This window comes from Paramacrobiotus metropolitanus, unplaced genomic scaffold, assembly GCF_019649055.1.
Source record: "Paramacrobiotus metropolitanus isolate TYO unplaced genomic scaffold, Prichtersi_v1.0 Parri_scaffold0000003, whole genome shotgun sequence".
NCBI lineage: Eukaryota > Metazoa > Tardigrada > Eutardigrada > Parachela > Macrobiotidae > Paramacrobiotus > Paramacrobiotus metropolitanus.
In genome coordinates this window covers 2481045-2499255 of record NW_026570223.1, presented here as the reverse complement: position 1 = coordinate 2499255, position 18211 = coordinate 2481045, and the positions used below count along the sequence as shown (strand labels likewise).

The 18211-nt window shown below is 53.3% G+C and overlaps 1 protein-coding gene across 1 annotated transcript in view; it reads right to left on the bottom strand.

Annotated features, from left to right (window-relative positions):
* Positions 1 to 18211, bottom strand: part of LOC129592677 (argininosuccinate lyase-like) — a 32922-nt gene that overhangs the window by 2985 nt on the left and 11726 nt on the right. The window lies entirely within an intron of this gene.

Genomic DNA, 18211 nt, shown 5'->3' with positions numbered 1-18211 from the left:
CGTTGGATAGAGTCCAGTCTGCGCATCATCACACAGCTGATGGCACACAGCACGTGTTTGCCGCCAGTTGCTTCTTTCACGACTTGGAAGACGCTCAAGAACCCTTTTAGCACACACTTGCTATTTTTAGCCATCACTGCTATTGTTCTTGCTTTCCTGCTATACGCAGCATTGTTCCCCCTTTATTTGTCAATAAAGCATCACTCGTGATCTCCTCGTGCACATCTGTTACATGGTAGCAGCATCTTTTCTGGTTTTCCTTCCCACGGAACCTTTGAGGAGACGGTGAAGGCTTCATCTACGGAGAACTCGTGAGGAACCTGAAAGTCACTGTCAGATTGATTACTGAAGTAATCTCTGCTCTGACTTTGATCGGACTGATCTTGCCGTCTTACAGCTGAGGAAAACGAGGATCACTGAAGTGATTCTCACCCAGCTGGTGAGCACAGTTTCTCTGTCTCTTCCACACTGAAGAGCACATTCCCGACAGCACGGAATTCTCCCAACTGACGGATCAGACTCGAACGAGAGTCTGCAGCGCGAACGGATTACTCCAATAATACGGGGACCATCGGTTTGAACACCGACCCGCAACTTTAACGGCGGAATTTCATTCGGAAACGACGGATTTCCGACCTCGGACGGAGGAAATCGACCGGAACCGACACCGACACCGACACTAGTAAAGTCACGGTTATAGGTCGATTTTAGCCGCAACTAGGTCGGCATTTCACTTTCTAACGGTAGAAAACGATTTCTATCCGTAAAATTTAACTTTTTAACGGTTAAAAAGTAATTTCCGACGGAGAAACCGACTCGGAATTTTGCTTTTGGTCGAGAACCGACCTGCTAGGTCAACGAACCTGTCTAGACAGTTAGACAAAGGCTAACCGGCAACAGGTCGGAAACTTTCTTGTTTTTGATTTCTAACGGTGTTTCGACCACCAGGAAATTTTCTTAATTAATAAAACTAATTTCTAACGGTTAAAAACTCAAAAATCCGACTAGATAAACTTTCTAGCCGAGCAAAAATAATTTGTTTTTCTCGCGGGAAATAGCGCGAAAATTCTTGAACTTCCTTGTGACGTCATAACGACCGCTTATCAGTACTTAAGAAGCAGCCAATCAGAGTGCAGGGGAAAGTTCCCATAGCCTAACATAGGCGTGATTCATCGTTTTTTGTAAATTTTGCACGCGGCTCGCATTCTGTGACGTAGGCAGAAGTGCAAGACCACTTAACCTGTTACGTCACACTGGTCAGCACAGTAGTATAGGACGTACTACACCGTACTACTATAACGTACTGTACCGTACCATAGTACTGCATATTAACCCTGTGTACTGAGTCACCAACAGACACATCAACAACAACAACAACATCTCACCGGACGTTCCCGACACTCGGAAGTTCCTGAACCAAAAGACGTTCCTGATTTCATCGAACATCCTCACACAGAGGATTGTTCGATTTTCTCTTTTATAACTAATAAAACCTTTAAGGCTCCACCAGAGCCGACCTGATTCGACAACAATGTCGAATCCTCGAGAAAACGAGTACGCGAGAAAGTTCAACACGGACTATTCTCGGCGTGCGAATATGACCGGAAAGTACTCACTCCGGTACGCCGGTCAGGATAAAACTCAGCCGTCCTCAACCGACTCGACCAAGTCGGCCGAAGCAAAGGAGAGACGTAACGAACGGATTCTCCTCGCTGACTCGAATCCAACTTCGGATGACAGTTTTGAGGACGCCAGGGATAAAACATTCCTGGAAGCCCCAGCTGACGTAGCAGCCCCGTCCCACCCGACCGGGGGGGATGTGGAACAGCTGCAGGCAGAGACCACATTGTCTCATGCCGACCAACAGTCGAGCTCACACAGAGCTCCCGACTCGGTAACGGCTACAAAAGCCACCGAGCTCGGACGGCAATCACCCAACAGGACGGAAGAAGTGCCGAAGCCGACCTCGTCCAACAGGGACATACCGACTAACCAAGTCGGGCGGAAATCGCTGACCACACAGGTCGAGCGAAAATCTCCGACCAAAGAAGTCGGTAAACAATCACCGACTAGGGAAGCCGACCAACAAACGGTCGACCAGCCCTCAGCAAAGGAAGCCGACCAACCGAAGGTCGACCTACCACTAACAAAAGAGGTCGGACAACCGACCTCGAACGGAATGGAGAAACCGACAACAGAAGTCGGTAACGTCCAACCGACCACACAGGTCGGAAGGATTTCGCCAAACCCAAAGGTCGGACAACAAATGCCGACCACAGAGGTTGGAGAAAAGGAAGTCGGCAACAAGCAACCGACTAGCCTGGAACGGCAACCAACCGACACAAAGTCGGATGCGGCCGTCCAGTCGACCAAATCACCGGCAGGAACGACAGATTCCGAAGTACCGCTACAAAGCGGCCCTCACCCAGCCGGATCGCCGACTAACATGCCGGCACCGAACGAACGGATAATCTCACCGTTGAGCCGACCTTCGCCAACCGGACGCGAGTCGACCCGTGCAACCGAAGCTCAACAAACGGTGAAGTCGACTAAGGCGACACAAAGTCGACCTGTCGACCTGAACCAAAGGTTGTCACCACCAATGTTCGGAACCAGCGAACTTGGCAGTACTCCGTCACCGACCAACGAAGTCTTCGACGCAACAAATGCGTCAAGACCAAGTAGTGCGGACGGATTTTTTACGACACCACCCAAGTCCGATAAGGAGAACCTCGGATACCAAGCCAGTGCACTCGAATACACGGCTAAGAAGTGGATCGCGGCAACACCGCCCGAGAAGATCAACGACCTCGACCTACTCCGAGCGAGATGCCATAAACTGATCACACAGATCGTTTTGGCGGACAAAATCGTCGACTCGGCGGAAGGATCCCTCCGAAACTCGGAGGACACCCATAAGCTCGAACGGAGGAAATGGGAACGAGACATGGCCGATGCCAACAAGGGCATCGCCACCCAACAACGGGAAATCGACCGGCTCAACGCCATATTGAAGCGAGCCGACTTACCGTGTCGATACGAAGACGACCAAATTGCCATACTTACTGGCATGTTGGAACGGTCAACAGCAGCCGTCTTCGAAATCAAAAAGGAGCTTGACGAGGCGCACAAAGCGCTCGAAGAAGCACAGAAAGACCTGGCCGACGTTCAGACCGCACTGGTCGAGTCGGAACAGGTAGCAGGAGCGTTCCACCAGCAACTCAACCAGGCCAATGAAGAAGCCGAGGTCTATCGAAACGAAGTCGATAGATACGTGGTGGAACTCAAGAAGGCCGATAACGAGATCGACCGTCTAACGCAACGAACCGACGAACTCGAGTCGGAAATGGAACTCCTCCTCGTCAGAACGGGCCGTCGATTCATCGACGCGAACGCTCGGGACATGGGCTTTCCTAACCAAAGGACAGCCGATGTCGACCTGGTGGAAGCAAACGCTCAGCTAGCCGACCAGGTTCATGGACTGAACCAAGTCCTCAAGGAGGAACAGAAGCTCCGAGCTCAATTAGAGTACAGCCTGAACGAAGCTCGGAAGGTAAACGAGGCGCAACACAGCCGCATCGTTTACCTGGAAGCTCGCGAAGTCGAACTATACGACTTCGGCGAACAAGCCGCCCGCAATCTCACAGAGTTGATGCGGCAAATGGATGAGATGGACACGGAAACACGGTGTCTGAGGGAGGAGAAGAAACACCTGGAACAAAGCCAGGTCGAACTTCCCTCATACCGGGAAAGAAACCGGGTTGAACCTCCTTCATACCGGACGTCCATGGCACAGGATCAACAGCCGTCACGAACAATCAGTGACATCCTGTGGGGAATTAGTCCGACCCAGGAGATGGCGAAGAAGGAGAATAACACCTCCCACTTCGTCGGAGTCTTAACGACCGACCCAAGCGTGGGAACAATCCCACAACCACCAACAGTTCCGGCTGCTCCGGAACCGGAACACAATACGTCGACCGCGGCACCGCGAGTGCCAACGTCGAACGTGGCGACAACGACGTCTGCCGGAGCGCATACTAGCGCCTCGTACACGACGCGGACAACAACGTACGCGCCGGTACCTAACGTGAGAGGAGACCAAGCAATAGACGCCGAACGTCTCCCAGTCCCGCCATTGAGACCGGGCATAGAAGCATATCGCCCACCGAGGACGAACTCCAATCCGAACTCCCTCCGCCAGAACCCGCCGTTCGACTTTGAACGAGCGAGGGCTCGGTCATTTAACACGACCGACCAGCGGCAGGACGGACAGAACGGAGAAGACAGTTCCGACCAACAAGGTCGGGTGCCCCCACACCGACTAATACAAGGTCGGATGCCGGCTCAGGGAACACAGCCCAACCGGCACGGAAGAGTCTACGACCAACCGAGTGGATTCTATCCGCAGGCGCCGAGACAAAATCGAGCGCCCCCTCCACAACAGTATGGAGGACAGCCACAACGGCCTCGTCATGAAGACCAGGCCCAGGCTCGGTATCCGCAACAGGACGAATACGACGGCTACGACGAAGAAGCCTATCAACAGGGGGCATACGAAGACCAACAAGGTCACGTACCATATGCCAACCCGCCACCCGCCCCGGTCGCACAACAAGCTGCGCCGGGGGCACACCTGATTCCTCCGGCACAGGACCCGGCACATATTGCTTTGGTACGAGCGATATCTCACGGACGTCGGCAACCCTTACCGCCGTTCGATGGAGACCACACCAAACTTCATGGGTGGCTTAAACAGATCCGAAGCCTGTATCGTCAAGCCCAACAATGGTACGAGGACGATCAGACTTTCATGTCCGACTTGGTAGCCCGACTAGAGGGCCAAGCGGAGGAATGGCACACCCTCGAAGCCGCCGGAGAACCACTCGGCGGATGGCCAGTCAACATATGGCTGACCAAATTCGAGCAACGATTTGCGGACAAAAACAAAGAAGTGAACATGATATCCCGAATTAACAAACGGATATTTCGTTTCGGCGAAGAAACGCCGGAACAATACTACGACGCAATGATGTTCATGAAGTCCCAAGTCCCCACGATTACCGATCAAATAATAATGTACCATCTCAAGGAGAACGTCCACGAACCCAAACTACGGGAAGCCCTGGAAATCAGGATGCCAGCGACACCAATCGAGTTCCGCGACTACTTACGGAGCTTCGTCAATGGCAAAGAGATGTATGAGGTGCGCAGACAACGCGACGGCGACTACGCCAGAGTCCGGGCAGCAACACCTGCACCTGTCCCGGCTCCACCTCCGGCGATACCGCAACAGACCGGATATCAGCCGCATATGATGCCGGGATACCAAACTCCAACGGCACAGTACGGACCACGGAGTCCGGCGCCGACGCCACCGGTGCAACAAGCACCAGTCCAGCAACAGACTTAAGCGAGCGCGGCGGCAGCAAACCTGAATCCCCCGGCACCTGGAATTGGAACCCCCGTTAACAACTACGGAGGCCCAGGTTATGGCTCGGGTGGTAACCAAAACAACATAGGTTTTGGTTACGGACAGAACCCGAACCAGGGATACTCCGCATACGGCCCACCTCCCACACAGGGATACGGCGGCGGAGGTTTCGGTCGCGGAAAAGGACGTGGCGGCGGAAAACGCGGTCGCGGCAACTTTCCTAACCGCGGCGGGGGCGGCAACCAACAAGGGAACCGACCTCCCCAGGCACAACAAAGTGCTCGGCAATACACGACCTACGTGGACCGGATGGAACAACTGTTCCTCCAATGGTCGCTAGCGGACAGCTTTACTTGCAACTTCTGCAAGTTCAGCAATCACGACCAAGCACGATGTGCGTTCATCGGCACTCGGGTACAGGACAACCCGAATCGCCGTTGGTTCGAGGATTGGCATACGCGATACCAGACGGGAGGACCGTTGGGATCGGCCAACCCGAACTATGCACTGGTCGTGCCGCCCCCGCGCCAACGCCAACAAGGTGGAGGTTCGGGCGGCGCCGGTAACGGAAACCGGCAAACCGGCCCAGGAAATGGGTCGGGTGGCAACCGCAGAAATAGCGGTGGAGGTCAACAGGGATCTCCGGAACGGCGGCAACCGTTACCGCCACATCAGCCTTTCGGCTTGGCGTCGCCCAACAACGGGCCAGCTCGGAGTAACTCCCCGGGAAACGCCCAAGGTCGATGAGCTCCGGTGACTCATTCGACCTCCAACATCCGACCGAACCACCGGACAAGGATAATCCGACTAACCAATCGCTTAATTACCGGAACGAATTGAACTTTCCTACGACGATCGAGGAAGGCTATCAACAGGTAGCAACCATCCTCCAACTACTCGGACTGAACGAAAACAGCTCCGAGGAGGATTTCGCAAAAGCGATGTCGACCTCCACAAAGGAGGCGGAAACGGCTCGGAAGTTAGCCGCTCAGCTCGGCGTGTACGCCAACAATGGCACCGTCGAAGCTTGGCCCGGGATGCAACAGGCACTCGAGGCAACCGACCCAGCGCATCAACTTGGCGCTGGAACGTCGGAGGTCGGAACGCAGGAATTGCCCGACCTAAGCAGCGCAAACAATGCGACTGCACCGTCCGTCACACAAAGTGACGTAGTACGGCTCGGCCACGGAAGTTGGACCGGATTGCCGGTGAGGACAAACTCAACCGAGCAGCCCAGACGAGGCCCAAGACGTGGAGGACCGGGACGCCGATCCACGCACCGGGGCAACAGAAACTTCCCCAATGTATCATCCGGACGCGCAACGGATAGATACGCTGCAACAATGGCAGCAATCGACCTTACCGAAGAACCGGAAGGATTCGAGCAATGGGAAACCGTCCCATTGGAAGCACAGGTACCCGTTTACTCTCGGCCGGGAGAAGCGGACCTCTTCCAGTCAAAGGAGCAGTCGACCAGAACGGTAGCTGGCTCTCGGACATTCCTCAACCTCGACCATATGTGGTCGACATTGAGGCCAACAGAAGTCTCAATGGAGGAACGGATATTGTCACAGGCACAACGGTTCGGAACCGCCGAAATACCGAAGGACGGAGTCATGAACCGACCCGAGGTACAGGAAGTGGTTGAAGTCGGAATTGAACCTACACAAGGTTCAATTCAACAGCCAGCCGACCACGGACCGGTGTCGTTAATCCCCATCAAACCAACGGTGCGGGAAGTTACCTTTGAAAAGGGAACACACAAGAAACCGAAGACAGTTCGAGCTTGGACACATGAAATCCAAGTCGGATCCACGCCCACACTGGCGATGTTGGATACCGGAGCGGAAACCTCGCTCATCGAACAACGGTTTTGCGAGAGGAACGGCTTAACAATCCAACCTCTCGGACACTACACCAAAATACTCGGTGTAGGCGGACAAGTCGCCTTTGTAGTGTCTCATTGCTGTACGGCACCTGTCACAATGCAGGGCTTTACCAGCCATCACACTTTCCACGTCCAGCCGACCGAAGCGGACATCCCAGTGCTACTCGGATGCGACTACCTGCATTCGAAATTCACCTTCATTCTGACACCGATTCCTACCTAGTGCAGTCTATCTGACATCGGACACGTGATAGAGCACTATCAGAAACGGATACGCGACGGTACATTACGACCGGCGAGGACTGTACTAAAGTCTATCCCGATACCAGAGGCATCCGCTGACGCGGACGCCATGAACCGAGAGGAAGTACGACAAAAGTACCGAACTTGGTTCTCGGGAGTTCGACACTTCCTCGACCAACGGACGTCGGAGATAGTGACCACTCTGCAACAGAACGGAGCAATAACCCCCGACCAGATACTGGACGCACAACAAACGTGTGAACCGGTAATCGCCCTCATGAACGACATAGAGGACGAAGCATGGGAATGGGAAGACGAACGAATTCCGATCCATCGACAGTATATGGAATACGGACTTCCTATACCACCCCCGCTCGAAATGCCGTGCCAGGAACTAGGCTCTCAACTTTTTGCCTACATGCAGCGAGTAAGGTTGCACGGAGAATCGTCGACGACTGCATTCTGGCAACGGTACGGCGAGGACACCGCCATAACGCGGCAAGTTCCTAGACCGTTACCACCTCTTATGCCGCATACTCCAACCAACGTGAAGTTTGCGAGTAGCACGGCGAAGCCTCAAGGAAACGTAGTCCCGGAGGAAACCGATCAACCTTATCGGTGTGCTATCTGTCAAGACAATATTGACGAGGTAGTACGAGCAATAAAAGCTCATCACGACCTAACTTGGTCGGACGACAGACCGTCGTCACCGTCGCCTCCGCAACAGGAACGGAAGGTAGACCGCTGTCGGAAGCCCCAACCGTCGAGCATCCGATGGCTGAGCAACATAGGCTAGCAGCCAGCCGACCTTGAGAATCAGGACGGAGCAAGTCGACCGACCCAACCGACGGATAAAGTCGACCAACTCGAACCGACCACAAAGGTCGGATTCGAAGACATGCCAGAAGTCGACCCCGAAAACGGATCGGAAGTCGAATTCGAAGATTATCAGTCGGACGACTCGGACATACAGAGTACGAGCGAATCGGCGGACACGGACTCCGATAATCGACCTTCGGAAGAATCCGAGGAAGATGACGACGAAGAATTCGATCTGTCAGTCCGGCACTGTAAGACGGATAAACCGAGCATAAACGACTCGGACGATTCGTCATCGGAGGACGAAGAACCGACCTTCGACGTCCGGCTAACTACAGCATTGCGGTCTATAGTTCACACAGAATTCATAGACGAACAACCGGAACGAACTGAACAGCCCAAGCCGGTCGACTCCGAACAACAGGAGGAACTCAACCAACTCAAGGCTTTGTGGGAATTCGGAGGAGGTAAACCGGAACAAGATGATTTCCGACCTCCAACAATCGTCATTCAGCAATTGTCAACCGAACAACCGACCTTGGCTAACTTGACCGACCAACAGAAGTCGGAGCATTTCAACACATGGAAGGCACGAGTCGCCAAAGTCAAGACGATTGACGAGCTGGACCTGGACAACAAATGCCCAGAAGTCCACCACTTGAAGTTGGATCCTTACGTAGAGACGAAAGCGTTAGACCGACAAGTTGTCTTTAACAGCGAACGAGTCTCTCTTCCACCATGGTCAACATGTTCGATCAAGGTACGGACGGCCAAACCAATGGACCCGAGAAGACGAATTTACTTCTCTACCCTACAACGGGTAGTCCGACCTATTCGGCCAATCGAAGCCAAGATCGACATCCGACCCCAAGTCGACACGGCCTGGATAAACATCCAGAATACGACTCACCAAACGAAGGTGTTGAAGAAAGGCGTACGACTTGGCCACATGCAATATGCTGATGTCTATGAACCAGAAATCAACAATGAATTCGTCGAATGGGAACTCCCACACAAAGTGGCGAAGACATGGCCCCCTACTCGGGAAGTAAAGCCAAAACCCCAATTCGAAGTTTTCGAGGCAACAGGAGTTCGATCTCAACGGAAGGTCAAACTCATTCCTCGAGCCGTAACCATGGTAGAAGTCGTCCTGGACGTACCGGTATCCACGGACCAAAAACTTATGTACCTAGGTGAATCCGACCCCAAACGAGACGGAGTCGAATTCATGGACGGCGTAACCAAGCATGACGGGAAACGATTCACCGTCATGGTGGCAAACCACACTCATCGGGAAGTCACCTTACGCAAAGGTGCACCGATGGGTCGAGCTGAAGCATTCACGATGATGACGGACGACCAGAAGGTCGAAGAAGCACGAGTCAACACGGCTGAGGTAGAAAGGAAGACGAGGAATCCCAGGAGGAGCGACGGAGAATCATCGACTCCATGAACATCGGTAAAAAACTTAACCGACGAGCAACTAGCTAAACTGAAGGCAGTTGCATGGGATTACCGGACTGTATTTCCGACCTCGAAGAAACCTTACGGAGACGTCAAAGGGGTAACACATACCATTGATGTCCAAGGTGCACAGCCGATTAAGATGAACCCCACCAGGACAAGCTGGAAGGGACGTGAATTCATCCAAAAACACGTGCAAGAGATGCTCGACCAAGGAGTCATCGAACCGTCATCGGCTGCATGGAGCTTCCCCGTCGTCTTAGCCGCGAAACGGAACGGAGACGGCACGGTAGGAACACGCTTCTGCATCAACTATATCAAGTTGAATGCCGTCACGAAGAAAAACAACTACCCACTACCGAATCCGGACGAGCTACTGGACCGATGTGCCGGAATGGAATATTACGGCAAAGTAGACTGTCAGTCCGGCTTTTGGCAAATTCCTATGGACGAACAATCCAAAGACTACACGACCTTCGTAACACCCGAAGGCATGTGGCGATTTAACCGTATGCCGTTTGGAGTCTGCAACGGACCAGCAACTTTCCAAATGCATATGGATAAAATTACGGCATCGGCTCGGAAGAAAGGTGTGTTCGCCTACATCGACGACATCATCTTCTTCGGTAAAACTTTCGAAGACTTCCTTGAAGCTTTTCGAGCGACTCTCGAATGCCTCCGCGATGCTGGATTTACGGTCAAACCCTCCAAATGCGAGATCGGAACGGACAGACTGCTGTTCCTCGGACACGTCCTCAGCAAAGACGGAGTCCAGACCGATGACGAGAAAGTGGCCTGTATCGCAGAACAAAGCTGCCCGAGAACTGAACGGCAACTTAGGTCGTTCCTCGGGCTGGCCAACTACTATCGGAAATTCATCCGAGGATACGCTCAGAAAACGTCAAAAATGTACGAGCTCCTCCGGAAGGATAAAAATATCAAACTCGATTGGACGGAAGCCCACACGGCTGAGTTCAACGACATCAAGAAGGCGCTAACAGAAGCACCCGTACTGGCGAAGTTCGACCCGACCAAGAAGACCGTCATTGAATGTGACGCAAGCGGAGCCGGACTAGGCGCGGTGATCTCACAAGACGATCATCCAATCGCCTACGCCAGCAGAGTCCTACGAGGACCGGAACTCAACTATGGAGTTACCGAATGGGAATGTTTGGCCGTGGTATGGGCCGTGCAGAAATTCAAGCACTTCATCGACCACGGACCATTCACCGTACGAACGGATCATCGAGCATTGCAGAACCTGCTCCGATGCGAGTCGAACCGACCTGGCATCAACCCTCGACTAACAAGATGGGCACTGGCTTTACAAGGACGGGACATAACCATCGAGTATAAGCCAGGTGTTTTCTGCGACAATGCGGACGCCCTATCGAGATGGCCACTCGAACGTAGTGAAGACAAAGATCCACACGAAGAGTTGGACCAAGTCCCCAACTTCGAGGACTTCAAGGACGAAGTTAAGGTCTGTACAATACGGACTCTTAGACGTCTGAAGGCGAACGCCTCCAAGAAGAAAAAGAGGGATAAGGCAAACCCACCAAAAATCGCCCTTCCACCGGTTCTCCCCGGATGCAAAGTCATAACCGACTGGGACGACTTGAGTACCACAGAGGTCCGAGTCATAAACATCCCAGCACCGGAGATACCGGAACCGACCATTCGGACCGTCAATATGGCGGAGGATGACGAGTTGGAAGTCGAAGAGACACTCCCACCTCCACCCGAACCGAACACGGAACTTCGGAAAGCGCAGTTGCGAGACCCGCAACTACGCAAAATCATCGATGAACTGGAAAATCCAGAGAAACTCGACCACAAGTCGAAACATCTGGAACACTACCAGATGGCGCAAGGAGTATTGTACAGACTGAAGACGATCAACACAAAGTTGGAACGTTGCTTCGTCGTACCACTCTTTATGCGGAATCAAATCATCCGATCGCTCCACGACCGAAAAACCGGAAACCATTTCGGCAGGGAGAAAACGATCGAGGCACTGAAGTTGCGTTATTTTTGGACTCGCATGAATAGCGACGCTATCGCTTACATCGAGAAATGCCGACAGTGCATTATGACAAACAAGCAACGATGCCTACCACCGGGTAAACTCCAAAAGACGGAAGTTGGTGAAGCTTGGTATCGCATATACGCGGACTTCAAAGGTCCTCTTCCTCGGACGGAGACGAAGGGATACCAGTATATCGCAGTGGTAACCGACCAGCTGACGAAGTTCACCGTAGCCCGGGCAACGAAAACGAACACCGCGAGAGAATTCGAAAGGTTTTTCGTCAAAGATGTCCTATTGAAGTACGGAATGCCGACCTTCATCCACTCGGACAGAGGGACTCACTTTACGGCGAAGACGTTCGCTAAGGTCGCACGGATCTTCGGCATCCAACACACACTTGGAACTGCCCATCATCCGGAAGGACAAGGACAAGTCGAACGGCAAATGCAAACGATATGGGATGGAATAAGGAAGTTCTGCGATGTAAAAGACGGACACCGATGGCACAGAGCCTTGGATTACGTCGTCTGCGGAATGAACCGAGCCGTCCATGCCGCGACTAAGTTCTCACCGTTCTACATGATGTATGGTCGAGAAATGACCATGCCACAGGACGTAGTGGCCGGAACGAATACACCAGAAACCTTTACGGATAAAGAACAATACATCCGACGGATCAAAGAACGACTTCAGCGCTCGCATGAGATTGCCCGCATCAACATTGATGAAGCATTCGAACGAAATGCCGAGCACTATAACAAGAAGAAGTCGAATCCGACCTTCAAACCGAGGGATAAGGTAACGGTGGAATTCCCGACCAAGGACCCAACCCGGAAGGAACGCTACGACGGAGTTTGGACGGTCATCAAATACGTTGGCCCCAACAATTTACTCCTCCGATGCGAAGACGGACGTGAAGATACGGTAGCCGTCGACCGAGTCAAACATTGCCGAGTCGAGACAAGTCGACCAGCAACTCGGTCAACAGGCCCGGCAGCCGACCCGACAGAAGGGAAAGCTACTCGGAAGCCGAAGAAGAGACCGGAAGAAACCGTCGAGAAACCTTCGGATCCGACTAATGAAGCGGACAAAACCGAACCGACGGCGAAAAAGAAACGAGGTCGACCTCGGAAGAAACCACCGACCGACTTCGAGACACCTGCACTGAAAGAACTTCAGAAGCAAGATGTAATAGCTGCCGAACCAGCACCGACCTTGGACGAAAATGAGAACAAAGCTCAGCCGACCACGGAGAAACCGAAAGAGTCGGAGAACAAGTCGGAAGCACCGGTTCAGCCAGCCAACCGACCTACAGAGGAACCGAAGCCGGCGACAAAGCCAGCTCGGAAGAAGAGGACGGTTAAGAAAACCGACTCGTCGGCACCGACCACAGAGGTCGCCGTAGCCGACTTGGCAGTCCAACCGACCAAGCCTAAGAGGAAGTACACAAAGCGGAAGGTCGACTTACCTAGCACATCGGCGCCGACCACGGAAGTCGTAGCAGCCGACCAGGCAGTCGAACCGACCAAGCCGAAACGGAAGTATGGGACAACTAAGAAACCGAAGCTGACAGCACAACAGATGCTGGAGGAAACTGAAGTTGCTGAAGACGAAGCCCATAAGGAAATCCTCGAACGAATAACCGAAGGACGGGCAGACTCGGAGAAACCAGTCAAAACAGCAAAATCCAAGACACCCAAAACAGCAGTCATAACAGAACAGACTCAGTCATAGGGCCATAGCCGTAAAACTTAGAATAAGTTTTAGATAGCTTAACAGTAGCTAGGTATAGATGGACCTTTGGTGTCGAAATGGAATCTCTTCAGTTGACCGGAACATCTTCAGTTGAATGTACGGGAGTTGGTAGAATTCTAACGCGCCGTATTTCCTCTCCTTGACAGCAAGCAACAATGTCAGGTCGTCGCCGACACGACCCACCTTCCAGCGGATCGAACAGCGGACGTAGTGGTAACGGATCGAACCGATCACAGCCCTACCCGACTCATCGCTCGACATTGCGATCGGATAATTCGCGGTCGGCCACACAGACGCCATTACCGCAGGTAGACAACCCTCAAGCTAACGTAACAGCTAATGTGTTAGCAGGTCTTACGGTCGGGCCCCAACGTGGAACGATACCACCACAAATTCTGCCACCGAACACAGCAGTCGATAACACAGGCTGTCTGTGGAACCTCGGAACTGGAACGAGTCAGACGACTCCGACAACGGCAGCAGGCCCACATGGTCAAATGCCATCTTATCAGTGGCCGGTACCGACTACAATAGTCGGACCGACCAGCTCGGCATCAACAATGATGACCGGAGCAGCTTACCCGACACCGACAATGGCGCCGGGGATGGCGAACACGCCCGTAACGATTTACATGGTGCCCACAATGGCGCCAGGAATGGCCAACATGGCTGGCCCGATCTACACGACGCCCACATTGGCGCCGAGTAGTTTCCCATACAGCCCACCGGCAATGCGATTCGCATCAATCCCGCCAACGTCGGGAATGCCACCCCCACAAATCGCAACGATCAGTATGGTCAGACCGGACGGCACAATCTCGCCACCAAGGCCAGTATTGCTTACGCCACCGATCTCACCGACCCATCTTAGGCCACCCGGACAACAGAACCTCTGGATGGATCCGAACGCGACGACCCATTTAATGAACCGGCTGAACCAACACAGAAGTCAAGTCGGAGGACAGAGCCAACAAGTGCCTGTTTCGACGACGACCACACAGGTCGTAACGTCGATGCCTCCACCTTTTGCGGTCGTCCAAGAAATCAACACTAACGGCAGGACGGAAGAGGAATTGCGTCAACAGGCAAAATTGGCTCGTGCTCACATAGACACGATCAGCCAAGCACTTACGCAGACCTCACAGATGGATCCGAGCCACACTCCATACAGAACGAAGTTGTTGGCTGAACTGTCGTACTACGAGAACCATCTGAACGATGCTAACTTAAAGCTCCATGCCGAGGAAAAGGAAACCCTCCGAATCTGCCAACAAGCGGTAGCTCGGCATGTTGGCCAGAGACTGGGAGACCCTGACCCAGGGCCCCCGGCGATAACCACACAGGTTGTCACGCCGACGTCTCAACCAATTCCGTCGACTTCGGCAGGCCGACAAACGCCTGGCCGAACACCCTCACTGGAGATCGGAAAACTACGTCTCCGGAAGGAGGAGGCCATGAAAGAGGCCGTAAAGCTAAGAGTGTCATGGGCACGCCTTCCTCAGAACATGGACAACTACGAGGCCGAATTCCGCAGAATACGCCGACAGGAGGATCAACAAGTCGACACCGCAGCCGACGCGGAGAAGCGGATACGAGCACAAGAACAAAACTTGCGCTCGTCGGGAACATCAGCACCGACCACACAGGCGGTGATTGATGAAGAAATCCGACTAGCCCGGCTGGACGCCTTAGCGCAAAAGCGCAGTGAATACCTTCACGAAATAAACGAAGTGAAGAAGCGCCTGGCTACACTCGATCCGACCAAGGAATATTACCCTGAAACCGTTCTGGGTAATACCGGACTGATCGAGCATTGGACTAAGAAGTTGACGGAGAAGGAGAACGAAATCCGAGCCCTACAGCCGACGACGACCCAACCAGCGGTCGTCCCAACGAGCCAACCCCCACCCATGATGACGTGGAACGTAGGCCAAGGGCTGTCACCAATTCGAGTTCCGGTCTTCCAACTGAGCCCGACACAGCAGACCCCACAAGGGCCACCCGTTGAACCGCTCCCAACATTGCAGGAGCTACGGGATTTCCTACGGATGGCTACAATAGTCACAGGTCGGATGGACACTGTACTGGAAGATACACAGGCAGGAACCACCGAGGCAATGAACCTCGATAGCCATAGGAGGGCCATCCGCGACTTCATGTCAGGACTTCGGTCTTACTTAACGACCGGAATGCCGACAAATCTGGAATTACTGAACGCAATCCGGAACAAGATGCGGAACGCTCAGAACCGAGCTAACCTGTACCCACAGCTCGACCAGAACCTGGAGGCAGCCGAACATCGGTCAGAAAATGTACAAATGCCCACAATGGCAGAGGTACAGGCCGCTATCCGAACGGGAGATCGAATCCTCGACGAAGTGAGGATGACGCAAGGTGGAGACTTGGTCGCCGTAACCAACAGAGCAGGGTTAGTAAACGACCTTTACCGAAGTTTACGAATCGCCCGCAGACTTGCCGAACAGGACGGCGGCATAACCACAGATGATCAGGCCGTTCGACTAAACATGCATTACCGGAGGATTCGACAGATAATCCAGAGCCAAACAGGAGGAGCCGAACAACAGGTTCCCCAGCCCCGGTACCATGCGATGGCATTTCAGATCGGACAGGATGACCAGACGACAGAAGTCTGGAAAACCATCCTCGACGGCAAAGAAGCTCTCCAAGGAATCTACGGACGTATAGCCGACGGAATCCGAGATTCCACCGAATTCGACCCGGTTCGGAAAATTAACGATCTCATAGCCCACATAGGGCTAACTGAAGATCTCACTCGGTATGGTTTGCCAACCACAGAGGTGGACAAACACCGACTCCGAACAGTTATGGATCAGGTGAAGACGGCTATTTCGGCGGAGAAACTCCCGACCTTACTGACGGATAACGTCCAACCGACGACGTTACTACCGGATGCCGTTGTGACTTCACCGATATCATCGCCTACGCCGACGACCACACAGGTCGTAACGGCGAAATCTCCATCATCCGACCGGATAATCCTCTACGGCGGATCCGCTATACAGGAGGCGGAAGACATCCTTAAACGGATTCAACAACGCGCCGAAAGAGGACTCGAGCCGAACGCGCAGAGGATAACTTCCGAGTTCGCCACTCACATACAACTCGTGAGGAACCTGATACAACCAGGCACGGTCGAACCGGGAGTTCATTTCCAATTCGTAATGAATGGCATAAACCAACTGCGGGAATATAGCCGAAGCCAACGCCGACCAGAGTCACGGGGTCAACATCGACCACAGGACTCTGACACAGAAACCTTGGACGCATTACCGTCGACCTCATCGGCGGCGGAGATGCACTCGGCAATGCGGAAAAGCCGCAGGGAAAAGATGTCCTCCATAATCAGCGATGGATGGGACTTACTGGAAGACCTCCAGCGAACGTTCGTACAAAATACGCCAACGGACGACGAAACTCTGAGAGTGGCACGGCAGATGATGAACGACCTGACAGCCTACTTGAAAAAGGCAGACGATTTACTCCGCAAGGAAGAACCGACCGAAGTCGACGAACGACAACTTAGGTCGGTAGTTGAGCGGATCACAGAGATCCTCAACGCGGAACCCGAGTACACTCGGATTGCCACGCCGTCTCCACCTCGCCGAGCACCACCGACTACGACAGCGGTGATGACTCTAGTCGGTACGACCCCAATGGAAAACCTGCCCGGCAACTTGGACATAATCACCCAAGCCGGACAGGATTTGGCCGACATCTTTTACCACCAACTTAGTGGAACCCTAACGGAACAAGAGGAAACCGACCTCACCCGAATCGACCGAGCACTACGACTCGAGTTGGATTGGGCCGATACCCTAGGCTCATGGGGAATTCCACCGCCAGGTCCGAACCGGGACCGGCTAATTGAAGCACTTCAGTCGGTGATCGATCATGTTAAGCAGTACTTGGCAAACCCGAACAAAGCGGGAGCGCCAGTACCAGCTCGTAGGAAAACACCTTCTCCAGTCCCATCACCTGGACTCGACGTCGAACTCCCTTTCGCCGAGGCAGCCGAACCAAAGGCAGTCGACATCGGTGAAGTCGAGAATCAGTACCGAGAAGCGGTCGACGTCATGGAGAAGCTCGGAAGACAACTCCGGGAACTCGACCCGAATAACGCCATGGAGAAGCAAATGCGCGACGCCTTGGACCAGCAGTATAGCATCTGCTCAAGGCGGGTCGAAGACTTGTGGAAAATTTTAGAGGCTAACCCACAAAGGGTTCAGCCGACTTCCACTCAGCCGCAGCCGACTGCTTCGCAACAACCGCTCGAGCCCACATTGGCAGAAAAGCGTGAAGCCCTTAACGACAAGTTGGCTCGTACACAAAGGATTGCCGATAGCTTGCAACGCCAAGTTGATAACATGGACGGAACAGATCCGACCATCCGCAACATCCGGACGGCAATCGAAGATCAAATTAAAGTCTCCCGGATGCACATCCAAGATGTGCAAGCCGACCTCGAAATCTTACGGCGAAAAGAACTCGAGGAACAACGGAAAGCGGAACAACACGCACCCGGTTCGCAACAGCCGAA